This window comes from Halichoerus grypus, chromosome 4 (genome assembly GCF_964656455.1).
Source record: "Halichoerus grypus chromosome 4, mHalGry1.hap1.1, whole genome shotgun sequence".
NCBI classification, from domain to species: Eukaryota; Metazoa; Chordata; class Mammalia; order Carnivora; family Phocidae; genus Halichoerus; species Halichoerus grypus.
In genome coordinates, this window is record NC_135715.1 from 78,393,937 (window position 1) to 78,407,628 (window position 13,692).

The following is a 13,692-nucleotide window of genomic DNA, read 5'->3' on the forward strand; positions in this document are numbered from 1 at the left end:
TAGTGTTGATTTATTTTGCTATTGCATTACTTTTCTAGGTGATTTCATCATTTCTTATTTTTTAATTTTGTTGTTAGTTTAGCATTAGCATAGTTGGGAATAGTTGGTGAGTTCTGATGAAATAGTCCTTAGAATGGTGAAATGGTAAAGTGTTTCAAGATATAAAAAATATGATTATTAAGATTCCATTATGAATCTTATAAAAGGGTCTAGTGGGTTCATAAATGACTTCAAATTAGAATGAATTTTATTCTGTTTTTTAAAAAGTAAAGCTTTCTCTTTATTCTTTGAAATACCTCTAAGAAAAAAACAAAAATCAGGGCGCCTGGGTGGCTCAGTTGGTTAAGTGTCGGACTTCTGATTTCATCTCAGGACATGATCTCAGGGTCCTGAGATCTAGCCTGCATTGGGCTCCTTGCTGACCATGGAGCCTGCTTAAGATCTCTCTCCTTTTCCCTCTCCTCCTCCCCACCAGGTGTGAGCACTTTCTCTCTCTCTCCCTCCCTCTCTAAAAAAAGGAAGAGAAAAGAAAGAACAAGTCACAAAATATCAAGCATTACAACTAGTTATTTAAAAAAAAAAAAACTTGCTTATTAAAGAAAAAAAAAAAACTCCAAAAATTGAGTCCACTGGACCCTGATGGTATACTGACCCTTGTGGATGGTTTAAGGGAATGCCTTTATTGTCTCAACATTATTATGATGTTTGCTGTGGGTTTTTTTTGTGAATTCTTTCTATCTGGTTAAGGAAGTTTCCGTTTATTCCTATTTTGCCAAAAGTTTAGTCATGGATCTTATTAAGAATGTTTCTGCATTCTTTCTTCTTTAGTATGTTAATGTGGTGAAAGACATTAGTTTTCTAATGTTAACCCAGCTTTGCTTTCCGGGGATAAACTAAGTTGGTCACAGTGTACATTATTATTTTTTTTATTAAAAAAATTCATTGTTGTATTTGGTATATGAACTGTCTTTTAAGATTTTTCCATCTCTGTTCATGAGTAAGCTTGGCCTGTAAGTTTCTTTTCTTATACTGTTCTCATCTGGTTTTGGTATCAGCATATTTATAATGATATGCTGACTTCCTAAAATAGGTTGAAGAGTGTTCCCTCTTTTGTATTCTCTTGAAATCTGTAGGATTGGAATGATTTATTCCCTGCTGTTTGGTAAAATCTGGATTGGGGGGCTTAAAAGAAAAAATATTTCAAACTGATTCAATTTACTTAATAGTTGTAAGACCGTTTAAGTTTTCTATTTCTTCTTAAGTTAGTTTTGTTTTATTTTTCTAAGAATTTGTCCATATTACATAAGTTATGTTTATCACCATAATGTTGTTTGTTATTCTTTCAATATCTCTTTATTATTCAAGACCTATGTAGTTACAGTTTCTTTAATCTTGCCTGCTTAAATTCTTAATGTCTCTTCACCCCTCTTTCCTGAGTCTTATCAGTTTTATTAGTCATTCCAAAGAAACAACTTTTGGCTTTTTTTGTTTATATTTACTGTATATGTAATTTCTGTTTCATCATTTTCTGCTCTTTATTATTTTCTTCATTCTATTTTTTGGGAGTAGGTTCTGCTATTTTTCTAAGTTCTTAGGTTAGAGGTTTAGCTTATTTGTTTTAACCTTCTTAAATTTCCAACATAAGCATTTAAGGCTATGCATTTTCCACTTGTACTCAACCTGCATATCACAGATTTTTGATATGAAGTATTTTGGGTCAGTGTTTTCTATTATTCTTTCTTCTTTTATCCTTGAATTTTTCTTTTTTTTTAATTTCTTTTAAAGATTTATTTATTTGAGAGGGGGTGAGGTGGGTGTAGATGGAGAGGAAGAATCCTCAAGCAGACTCCCAGCTGAGTGGGGAGCCTGATCGGGGCTCGATCCCAGGACTCTGAGATCATGACCTGACAAGAGTCAGACACTTGACTGAGCCACCAGGCACGCCATCCTTGAATTTTTCTAGTTTTTGTTTTTAGTCAAGTTCTAACTTAATTGCTTTGTGAGAATATGTTATGTACATATCAGTTATTTAAAATTTTTTGTTTGACTATGCCCTATGGCCTAGTGTGTTGTCAGTTTTCATTCAGTGTGTATTTGAAAAGAATGTGTGATATCCAGGTAAAGGGGCAAGGTATTTATGCCTCTTAAATTAAGCTTGTTAAATCTTGTTGTCTCCTTAAGCTAGCAGTTATGGGCAGAGATAGATTAGTGGATTTGTTGGTAGTCTTCTCATTTTTGCTTTATATATATTGGAGGCTGTGTATTTACATACTGCTTCAGTTAACCCTTTAATGATTATTAGATGACCCTCTTCTTTTTAGTAACATTTTACTTTAAATTCTGGTTTTTTTACCCTGCTGTTATCATAGTTATATCAATTTCATTAACTTCTGATGACAATTGGCTTGGCATGTTTTTTTTCCAGCCTTTTCAGCCTTTCTATGCCCTTGGGTTTTTTGTATGCACAAAGTTGGATTTTCTTTTTTATCCAGCCTGACAGTCTCAGTTTTTCAATCTACAGCTTAGTTTATTTATATTTATTTGTGATTACTGATAAGTTACATGTTTTTGTTATCTTATTTTGTGTATGTGTATATGGTCCTTCCTTTTGCTTTCTTTTGGGGTTTGATAATCTTTTGTTTCTCATTCCATAATTTGGGTGTTGTATTGTATATATTCTCTATTTTCTTGACCATGGCAGACATTTTAGTATGCATACTCAATTTAAAGTTAATCTGTATATGCTATCTCAGTCAGAACAGTACAAGAACTTAAAACCACCTCTCCTGATTTATGTTCTATATATTGTCCAAAGTCTTAATCACCTTTATTAATTTCACAAATTAATCATTTTTAAAATATCAATATTTGTTCAGATTTATTCACATAATCAATTTCTTTGTCCATAGTCCTTTGCATTCAAGGCTTTCCTTCTGGGATCACTTTCCTTCTTGGAGTATATCCTTCAGAATTTCCTAAAGGAAGAGTGTTTCAGTAATAAGAGTTTTTATTTGGTTTTTATTTGCAGGAACATGTCATCAATTACATTTTAATCCTTGAAAGGTGTTTCCTGGATCTACATTTCTAAGTTAATAGTTATTTTCTGTCAGTACTCTGAAAACAGTACTACTGTTTTCTCTCTAGTCTGGTTTCTCCTTGCTTTAAGAAATCACTTTCAATCTGTTACTTTGTTGAAGGTAATCTATCTTTCTTTGGCTGTTTTTCAGATCTCTTTAATTTTTGAATTGAAGTCTTCAGTTTCACTGTAGTATCAGTAATATAATTTTTTTTCTTTTTTATTGTTTGGATTCATTGAGCTTTCTGACTTTGAGTTTTAGTGTTTCTCATAAATTTTGGAATTTACTTATCAATTTGGAATACTTCCTGCCATTATTTTTTGAATCTTTATTTTTCCCATCCTTACTGGATGCTGTGTCAGTCAAGATCCTGGCAAAGGAACACTCAAAGAGGTCATTGAAAAGAGTTAGTGAAGAGGCTGTTGACAGAGGTTGTGGAGGGGTAAGGTGTAAGGGAACTGCAGTGGATGGGGAAGCCTTTGTTGGGGCCTGAATCTGCAGGGAGGGAGAGTGAAGAGTTTGAGAGAGTTGCAGCTGTAGGAGAGAATAGCCTGACAGGAGCTGTGGCTTTTGGTAGAGAAAAGGTGCCACTGGAGCTGGGGGAAGAGGGTGAGGAAGCCTGGATGATATGGTTTCTATAGGTTAGTTTCCTGGGGCTCTAACCTTCACTTTGTCCTCCAAGACTTTTAATGTTTGTGCCTTTCCTCATTCTGAATAATTTTTTGTATCTGTTTTCAATTTTTTCCTCAGTGTGTCTAATGTGCCTTTTAATCTATCCATTAAGTTTTTAACATTTTTTGAGGCATTTTAATATACAATAAAATTCACAAATCTTTGGTGGCTAGTTTGACGAGTTTGGGCAGTTGTATATACCCCTGTAACTACCATCTAAGCAAGATATATGTTTATAAATATTTAAATTTCTCTTGTTATGTTGTTCCTAAGAGATCTGTTGTGTTATCTTGCTCCTTAATTTAACGTTTTTGAGTACTTTCACAGAGTTGTACAGCCATCACCACTATCTCCAGAATTTTTCCATTATCCCAAACTGAAACCCTGTACTCATTAAATAATAATTCCCTATTTCTCCCCACCCCCCACCCCAGGCAACCACTATTCTGCTTTCTTTCTCTATGAGTTTAACTATTTTAGATACCTTATATAAGTGGAATTACATGGCATTTTTCTTATTTCTTGCTTATTTCACGTAGCAAATTGTTTCCAAGATTCATTCCTGTTGTAGCATGTATCAAAAATTCATTCCTTTTTAAGGCTGAATATATGCCATTATATGTGTATATTTATTACCTTTTGTTTATTTATTGATCCATCACTGGACATGTGGTTGTTTCCACCTTTCGGCTTTTGGGAGTAATACTGCTATGGACATTGGTGTATGGTCTGTTTAAGCCCTGCTTTTAATTCTTTTGAGTACGTACCTAGAGGTGGAATGCTGTCTTGCGTGGTAATATTTTTTTGAGGAACTGCCATACTGTCTTTCATAGTGGCTGCATTAAAAAAAACAAAAAAAAAAAACAAAAAAACCAAAAAAACCTACATGTTTTACATTCCTACCAGTAATGGTTCCAGTTTCTCCATATCTTTGCCAACAACTGTTACTTGCTTTTCTTTCTTTCTTTCTTTCTCTCTTTCTCTTTCTTTTTTTTTAAGATTTTTATTTATTCATTTGAGACAGAGAGATAGAGAGAGAGAGAACATAAGCAGGAGGAGAGGCAGAGGGAGAGGGAGAAGCAGACTCCCCACTGAGCGGGGAGCCCAACATGGGGCTCGATCCCAGGACCTGGAGATCATGACCTGAGCAGAAGGCAGATGCTTAACCATCTGTGCCACCCAGGCTCCCCTCTCTCTTTCTTTCTTTCTTGGTCATTCTCCTAGATGTAAAGTAGAATCTCATTGTAGTTTTGATTTGCATTTCCCTAATGATGAGTGAGGTTGGAATCTGTGCTTACTGGCCGTTTGTATGTCTTCTTTGGAGAAATGTATATTCAAGGGCTGCCTGGGTAGCTCAGTCAGTTAAGCATCTGCCTTCCACTCAGGTCATGATCTCGGGGTCCTCAGATGGAACCCCGCGTCAGGCCCTCTGCTCAGCAGGGAGTCTGCTTCTCCCTCTCCCTCTGTGCTTTTTCTCCCTCTCTCAAGTAAATAAAATCTTAAAAAAAAAAAATGTGGGGCGCCTGGGTGGCTCAGTTGGTTAAGCGACTGCCTTCGGCTTGGGTCATGATCCCGGAGTCCTGGGATTGAGCCCCGCGTCGGGCTCCCCACGCAGCAGGGAGCCTGCTTCTCCCTCTGCCTGCTCCTCCCCCTGCTTGTGCTCACTCTGTCAAATAAATAAAATCTTTCCAAAAAAAATGTGTATTCAAGTCCTTTGCCTATTTTTAAATTGGGTTCTTTGTTTTTCTGTTGTTGAGTTTTAGGAATTCTTTATAGATTCTGACTATTACTCCCTTATCAGATATGTGATTGGTACAAAATTTTTCCCATTCTGTGAATTGATTTTTTGTTCTGTTGATAATGTCATTTGATATGCAAAGGTTTTATTTTTGATAAGGTTTGCATCATACAGTTTTAAGTCCTTTTAAACATTTTTGTATTCTGTTTCTGAACGTTTCCAATATTTATGAGTTTTGTTGGTTTGATTCTTTAATTTGTTATTCTGCAGAGTCATGGTGACATGTTTCCTCATGTGTTTAAAAGTTTTTGAGTATTAGCTCTTAGAAGTGTTTCTGGAGAAGTCTGAAACCTGGATTATGGTGCATTACTCCAAGTGTCTTAGGTGCATGACCAACACAGGACTACTTTAAGTTTATTGGCTTGAAATTTGGGGGCCACATGGGTCCTGTTGAAATGAAGCAGGAAACTTATTTAGAAGGCTTGTTCATGGTTATCAAGTTGTCTGAAGTAATTTTCTTCTTTTACCTATTATTAAGATCCAGACTAGCAAGTTTCTTTCTCCCTCTCTTCCTTCCTCCCTCTCTGTTTTTCTTTTTGTTTTTTAATGGTTTACCCTTACTCTGAGGATCCCAGTTTTATGTGGAGGGATGTCCTGTTAGTCCCCATCTTAGGAGGTTCCTGATTATATCTTGTGACTTTACCTTTGGGCAGCTGTCAGAATGGAAACTCAAAGTCACCTGGGATTGGCAAATGTCTCTAGGGTAAGTGCATAAGTGGCATCTTTCATCTTCGGATCCCTGCTTTGGTTACCTTTTAGCTTCTGAGGATTTCTTAATTTCTTGTAAGCTCAGCAATACATTAAAAAATGTAGAAATATTTTATCCACCATTTTTATTTGGTTTTGGCCAAAGAGTTCAGAGTATCTTGAACCGTCAGGAATGGAAGTTCCCTCATTTTAAAAATGCAATGTTTCAAATAAATAGAGAAGTATGTAGAACAATGTAAATCATAACCGTGTACTCATCTCCTGGGTTAACAAATGTTAATATAGCCATTTTACATATAATTTTAAAAATAATCTATCGCAGATAAAATTGAAGCCTCCTTTGAGTCCCTTTTAGATACCATTCTCCAGCCTCTGCTTCTTCATCCCCAAAGATAACCATAATTTTAAAATTGTTTGTCCTTACCTTCCATGTTTTTACACTTTGCCCACAAAGGAAAATAAAAACTACCATACTTTAGAGTTTTTGAAATTTTATATAGATGATATATTGTATATATTCTGTCATTTGCTTTCTTCATTCAGAGTAACTTTCAGAGTTTATCCACTTTGGTAAAGAGAGCTCCAGTTCACTCTTAACCTGCCTTATAAACCATTATATGACAGTATTATAAAGTATTTCCTGTTGATGTAATTCAAATTGTTACTCTTTTTTGTTATGATAGTGCGGAAGGAACGTCTTTGTTGACCTTCTATGTGTGTGGGAGAGGTTCTCTAGGGAATAAATGCTTAGGAATGAATTTTTGCATACCTTGCTGTTCAGGGCCACCAACTTTTTCTAGGTAATTCTAAAATCCAAATGAATGTTCCATTTTAGATTATCATAAGTTTATAACTATGTACAGTACTCCCAAACTTCCAAGCTCTTGTTTTTGTACTATTTTTTTAATCTGCATCATTTTACATTCCCCCTCAGAAATAATAGCTTGTTGTTTTAATTTGCATTTCAGTGGTTACTAGTGAGGTTGAGTATGTTCTTATGTTTATTAGCCATGTTTGCTTTCTTCTCTGTGATATATCTGGCCTCTTGTTCATTGGCCACTTTTCTATTGCATTGTGTAATTGTTTGGATTGGATTAGGCAGCATGTAACGGAAAACTCCAATATCAAGACAACTGATAACCATGAACAAGCCTTCAAATAAGTTTCCTGCTTCATGTCATGTCTTTTAAAAAAGGATTATTTTTTTGGGGCGCCTGGGTGGCTCAGTTGGTTAAGCGACTGCCTTCGGCTCAGGTCATGATCCTGGAGTCCCGGGATCGAGTCCTGCATCAGGCTCCCTGCTCAGCAGGGAGTCTGCTTCTCCCTCTGACCCTCCCCCCTCTCATGCTCTCTCTATCTCATTCTCTCTCTCAAATAAATAAATAAAATCTTTAAAAAAAAAAAAAAAATTATTTTTTCTCACATAAAGTGTGGAGTTAAAGTGATCTGAGGATGGTCTAGTGGCTCCAGGATAGCGTCAGGGGCTCATGCTGCTGCTGCTGCTGTTTTTTTCTTTTTCTTTCTATTTCTGTATTTATAATTCGTAGCTGATGTCTCCCATCTTCTAGGTCGTCTTGTGGTCTAAGATGATTAGTAGAACTATAGCCACCATATCCATTTCCGGGGGGCAGGAAAGAAGATCCACAGACAAAAGAAAATATGTTTTCAGCTGAATCAGCTCCCTTTAGGAAGTCCTACCCCAAGCTTTATTTACATCTTATTGGCATAACTTGTCCTGGCAGGGCACTGGGAAATGTTACTTAGCTGGGCGCAGTGCTATATATTCGAGTTCTTTACCAAGGAAGAGGAGGAGTGACTATTGAGGAGGTAGCTGTCAGTTTCTGCTATAAGTTGTCTTCTGTGGGAGTTTTTATGTTCTGAATACTAGTCCTTTGTTAATTATATTCAGCACTGTTATTGTCTTCTGATCTATGACTAGTCTTTCACATACAGTTAATGTTTAGAAGGTTATAATTTTAACGGTTGAATTTATTAATTTTTAAAAAGATTTATGCGTTTTATAAAGTTTAAAATAATCCTTCCCTACTCTGACATATTCTCCTATGTTTTCTTTTTTATTTTTTTTTAAGATTTTATTTATTTATTTTAGAGAGGGAGAGAGCACGAGCAGGAACGCAGAGGGAGAGGGAGAGAGAATCTCAAGCAGACTCCATGGGAGCCTGAGGCGCGGGGCTCAATCGCACAACCCTGAGATCATTACCCAAGCCAAAACCAAAAATACACCCAACCAACTGTGCCACCCAGCGCCCCTCTCCTATGGTTTCTTTTTATGTTTTGTCATTAGTTTTTTAAAGTTTTGCTTTTCATTTTAAATCTTAAATCCACCTAGAATTTATTACTGTGTATGGTATGAGTAAATACCTGATCTTTTGTTTTTGCTTATAAGTAGCCAACTTTCCTGTGCCATTTATTGTATAGTCTAGCCTTTCCTCACTAATTTGTCATATGTCATGGGTCTGTTTCTGGGAATTCTCTGCTCCCGTGTTTGTTTTTTCCTACTCAACTACTATTTTTAAAAATTATTATAATGCCTTTATAAGTGTTCATATTTGGTTGTATAAGACTGCCTTGTGTTTTTTTTTAAGTTTTTATTTAAATTCCAGTTAACGTACAGTGTAATATTTTAGGTGTACAGTTTAGTATTATAGTACTTCATACAACACCTGGTGCTCATCACAAGTGCTCTCCCTAGTCCCCATCACCTATTTCACCCATCCCCCCATCCTCCTTTCTTATTCTTTCCTCACATTTTAAATAGTTTTTTTGAACCTCAAAGTGTTATTTATTTATTTACTTCTTACCTATAATATTTTGTTAGTTTCAGGTATACAATATAATGACTCAGTATTTGTATTGTGAAATGATCACAATTAATTAATACCTGTCACCATACATACCTACTAAATCTTTTTCTCATGATGAGAACTTTTAAGATCTACTCTCTTAGTAACTTTCAAATATGCAATACAATATTATTATAGTTACCATTGTATACATAGCATCCCCATGACTTATTTATTTTATAACTGGAAGTTTGTACCTTTGACCCCCTTCACCCATTTCATCCTCCTCTTCCTCACAGCCACCAATCTGTTCTCCATATCTACGAAGACCTGTTTTTTGTTAGATTCCACATATAAGTGAGATCTTTCTCTATAAGTAAATATTTTTCTCTGTCTCGTTTATTTCACTTAGGCATACTGCTGTCAAGGTTCTTTTTTCCTAGTTAATTTGATTCTTTTTGGCCTTTTTCTTACATGTTTTGGGATCACCTTGTCATATTCTGAGATGAACCATAAGGTTCATTGGGATTTAAATTGGAGTTGTATTAATTATTGTAGGTTAATATGGGGAGACCCATATGTGTATCTTTTTTTTTTTAAGATTTTATTTGTTTATTTGACAGAGAGAGTGAGAGAAGGAACACAAGCAGGGGGAGTGGGAGAGGGAGAAGCAGGCTTCCCGCAGAGCTGGGAGCCTGATATGGGGCTCGATCCCAGGACCCTGGGACCATGACCCGAGCCGAAGGCAGACGCTTAACCGACTTGAGCCACCCAGGTGCCCGGACCCATATGTGTATTTTTAACTGCAGTTCTCTTACCAATTATGAGATGCATTCATTAGCATCATTAGATGGGAACCCTGACTTGCCTGAAGGTATCCTTGCCTGGGAGTTTCCCAACTACTATGCTACAGAGATGGGATTAGAAACCTGGTCATTTTGTTTCAGTATCCCATTTTTTTTTTTTTTTAAAGATTTTATTTATTTATTTGAGAGAGAGAGAGCACATGAGAAGGGGGAGGGTCAAAGGGAGAAGCAGACTCCCTGCTGAGCAGGGAGCCCGATGCGGGACTCGATCCTGGGACTCCAGGATCATGACCTGAGCTGAAGGCAGTCGCTTAACCAACTGAGCCACCCAGGCGCCCAGTATCCCATTCTTTTAATTAAAGGGGACTGTAAGATTGTTTAAAAGGATTTTTAAGGTAGGGTAAACCTGTTTGTAAGCAGAAAGCAGGGTGCCATTGCTTAGTATAACTAAGATAAAGAAGTGAGAAGAGATGAGGGAGGAAATGAGGTGATATGTGAGTGGGGAGCCAGTGCGGCAGGAATGGGAGGAGGATTTAGATTTCAGAAAGTAGAGGGGGAGGGAATATTTTGTTAAGAAGTTGGAAGAAGGTGATAGGAGAATAGTCCTTTTGAAAAGGAAGATACATAAAGGAGCTAATTATACAGGAAGGCTTTCACTTTGGGAAAGAAGAAGTAAGGTCATTTTCTGAGAGATTGGAGTACTGGGTATCATGAGATGAGAGGTTTGAGAGAAAAATAGATTTGAAAGGACAGCTTTTGGGAATGTGCTAGGAAATCACAAGAGATTAATTAGGGCACATCTCTCAAATTTGTTTAGCTGGAAAGGTCCAGTATCTGGAATTTACTCTTTGTGGAGTGCTGTGAAATATTGGTATGATACATTTAAAGTAATAAAGTATATCATTATGTGTTATGGATTTAAATTTAGGTAGGAGCAATGGTAAGTTCCAAAGGCTGAAGAAAAGATTATAGAGAGAAAACTAAAAATTGAATAAATTCTTAACTTAAAGTCTTCAGTGAATGATTGAAAAACTACCAGTAAATATGTTTTTAGGTAGTACATCTGTGATTTTCTAATTTGAACATTAAGCCATGCTCTCTCTCTAAAAAATGAGAGTGCAATTAGAGCTAAGAAAATTCTTATTATGAGCTCTATGGCATGACTTCCAGTTTTGTTTTCTACTTTTGTAGCTTGTTTCCTATCTACAAGTTGTGCCTGATTTTTCGATCTGACTTTGATCTTTTTTTTTTCATGGTCCTGTAAATAATAATGTTTATAGTAAGCCAAGAATATTATTCAGATTTCTCTACTAGCTATCTGACAGAAACTAGTCTCAGCTGTATCTCCTCATTAGTACTAAAAGAGAGTCAAATCATGGGCTTTGATGTCACACAGACTTAAGATGAAATTCTGGTTATGATATTTATTGTGATCTTGGGCATGTGACAATCTGTGAATTTAAGTTTCTCCATATGTAAAAGAGGAAATAATTCGTACAGGGATGTTGCTGTGATTAAATGAGAGAGTGTATGTAACTTAGCACTCTGCATGGGGAATAATTGGTGCTATTATGGTTAACCTTAATAAAAGTTATTTTAGCTGCCCAGGGAAAGAAAGATTCTAAAGGTCTCATAGGATTTAGCAAGTGGGGTTTCTGGCTTTTTGAGGACAAGTTTAGCATGATAACAGAGAGACCAGAATGCAGTTAGTAGCAGAAATGATAGGCTGTCATAATTATTTGTGTGATTATTTGATTAATGTCTGTCTTTTCTAAGACTCAGAACTCTATAAGGTCAGGGATGTTTTCCCCTATTTTTACATCCTTTACTTCTGACATGGTGCTTGAAGTATAGTAAATACTTTTTACACTCAGTAAATACTTTTTGAGTAGAAATTATTTAGGTACTTTGGTTCTCCCAACCCCCCCCCCAAAAAAAATACCCTCATATTAAATATGTCATTTAATCCATCTCTTAGTGTATTTTGAGTTCTAGCTTCAGATGCCCTTGGCTGTGTGTTACCAACGGTGTTTTCTCAGGATTTTTTATAAATTGAAGGTGGCCTGGATATGGTGTAGGCTGGGCCAGAAACACCAGTATATTGAGTTAGGAATTTGTGGGCTTCAGGTTTCCTGCTAGTGTGACTCTTTAGAAAAACCTCTCAATTTTTCTCTGACGTTTCTTTTGTTTTCCTGAAGATACCTGGAATTGCTCATCTGCTGTTTCCTCTTACCATTACTGTACTCTGTTACCACCTACTATTTCTTCCAGCTCTTCTGATTTCATTTGACTCCACCTCTGAAGTGTGAGCTTTTTTAAAGCTTTTACTACTAGTGACAATGAAAGAACATAAACTGACAATACAAAAAGATTCTTTTACTATTATTATTTCTTTACTGAAACTTTACAAACTATGTAAAACACTCTAATGTCGGTATTGGGTGCTAGAGGAGGACTTTTAGAGGGAATTTACTTCCTTTCTACCCCCAAGCTTTAAACATGGTGAGCCTTATGTGGTACTGAGCCACCTAAGTGTAGTTTCTGTTAAAGAGTTAGGGCCCTAGGGTCAGTTTCCAACTCTGTTTTCTATTTGACCTTGAGCAAATTGATTACTCCATTCCTCAGTTTCCTCATCTGTAAAATGGGGATAATAATAGTTTCTTCCTCATAAGGTTATTAGGATTAATGAGATTATATATCTGCGTGCCCATCCATCTATTGAAAATAATGCCTTGCAATGCTAAGTACTTAGTAACTGTTAGTTATTGTGTTGCCTCTCCTTTTGGTATGTGCAAGGCTCTAGGAATTTAGAGATGAGTAAAATAAAGCTTCTGGTGTCAGAAAAGTCAGAGAAAAGGAAACAGGGGCAAGCAAATACTTGCAGTACATTGTGGTAAGTTGGGTAGTAGAGATACGTAGTGTATCCTACAAGGTGAGATAGAGACATCATTTGTGTTCAGGCTGACTGGGGAAAGGTCACGAAAAACTGATGAAGGAGAGACTGAAGCAGAATTCGAAGGATGAGTTCTGGTTTCTGAAGAGGAAGGAGTTTGACAGGTGGAGGTTCTATAGGTCATACTATCTAGGGACTTTGGAGGGAAAAATGCATATTTTTTGTTTAAGCTCCCTGCCTCCTAAATCTCTGGGGGCTGGGAATCTCTTTTGTGGTTTTTTGTATTGTTTTGTTTTTAACAAAAAAGCTCAGGACTCACTGATGCAACCATTGCCAAGTCATTTTCTTTCTTTTTTCTTTTTTCTTTTTTTCTTTTTTTTTTAAAGATTTTATTTATTTATTTGAGAGAGTGAGAGAGAGCATGAGAGGGGAGAGGGTCAGAGAGAGAAGCAGACTCCCCACTGAGCGGGGGAGCCCAATGTGGGGCTCGATCCTGGGACTCCAGGATCATGACCTGAGCTGAAGGCAATCGCTTAACCAACTGAGCCACCCAGGCGCCCCTGCCAAGTCATTTTCAAAAAGAATTAAAAGTTTTGGGTTTTGGGAAACTAAAGTGAATACCATATTGCCATTCAATGAATCAGTTGATGATTTTATTGTTTGTATGATAATGTTCAACCAGGTGGTTAAGATAAACCAACTTTTAGATTATACTTCATTACTTAGGAAATCTTAATATTTTATAAATTAAATATCATTCTATCATGGTTAAGTTATATTGAGACCTGTACTTTATTAAGTATGTGGATATTAGGGTGTGTAAAAATCATTAGCTTTAGGAACTATTTTTGTTTGTAGGATAACAGGCATGATTATTTGCAAAATTATATATATATACTGCTTTTCAAGGGTGACGAGAAGAATGTTTAAATCA

At 36.3% G+C, this 13,692-nt stretch overlaps 1 protein-coding gene across 4 annotated transcripts in view; it reads left to right on the plus strand.

Moving 5' to 3' along the window:
• The window catches only part of XPO4 (exportin 4), a 116,954-nt gene that overhangs the window by 14,340 nt on the left and 88,922 nt on the right, over window positions 1-13,692 (plus strand). The window lies entirely within an intron of this gene.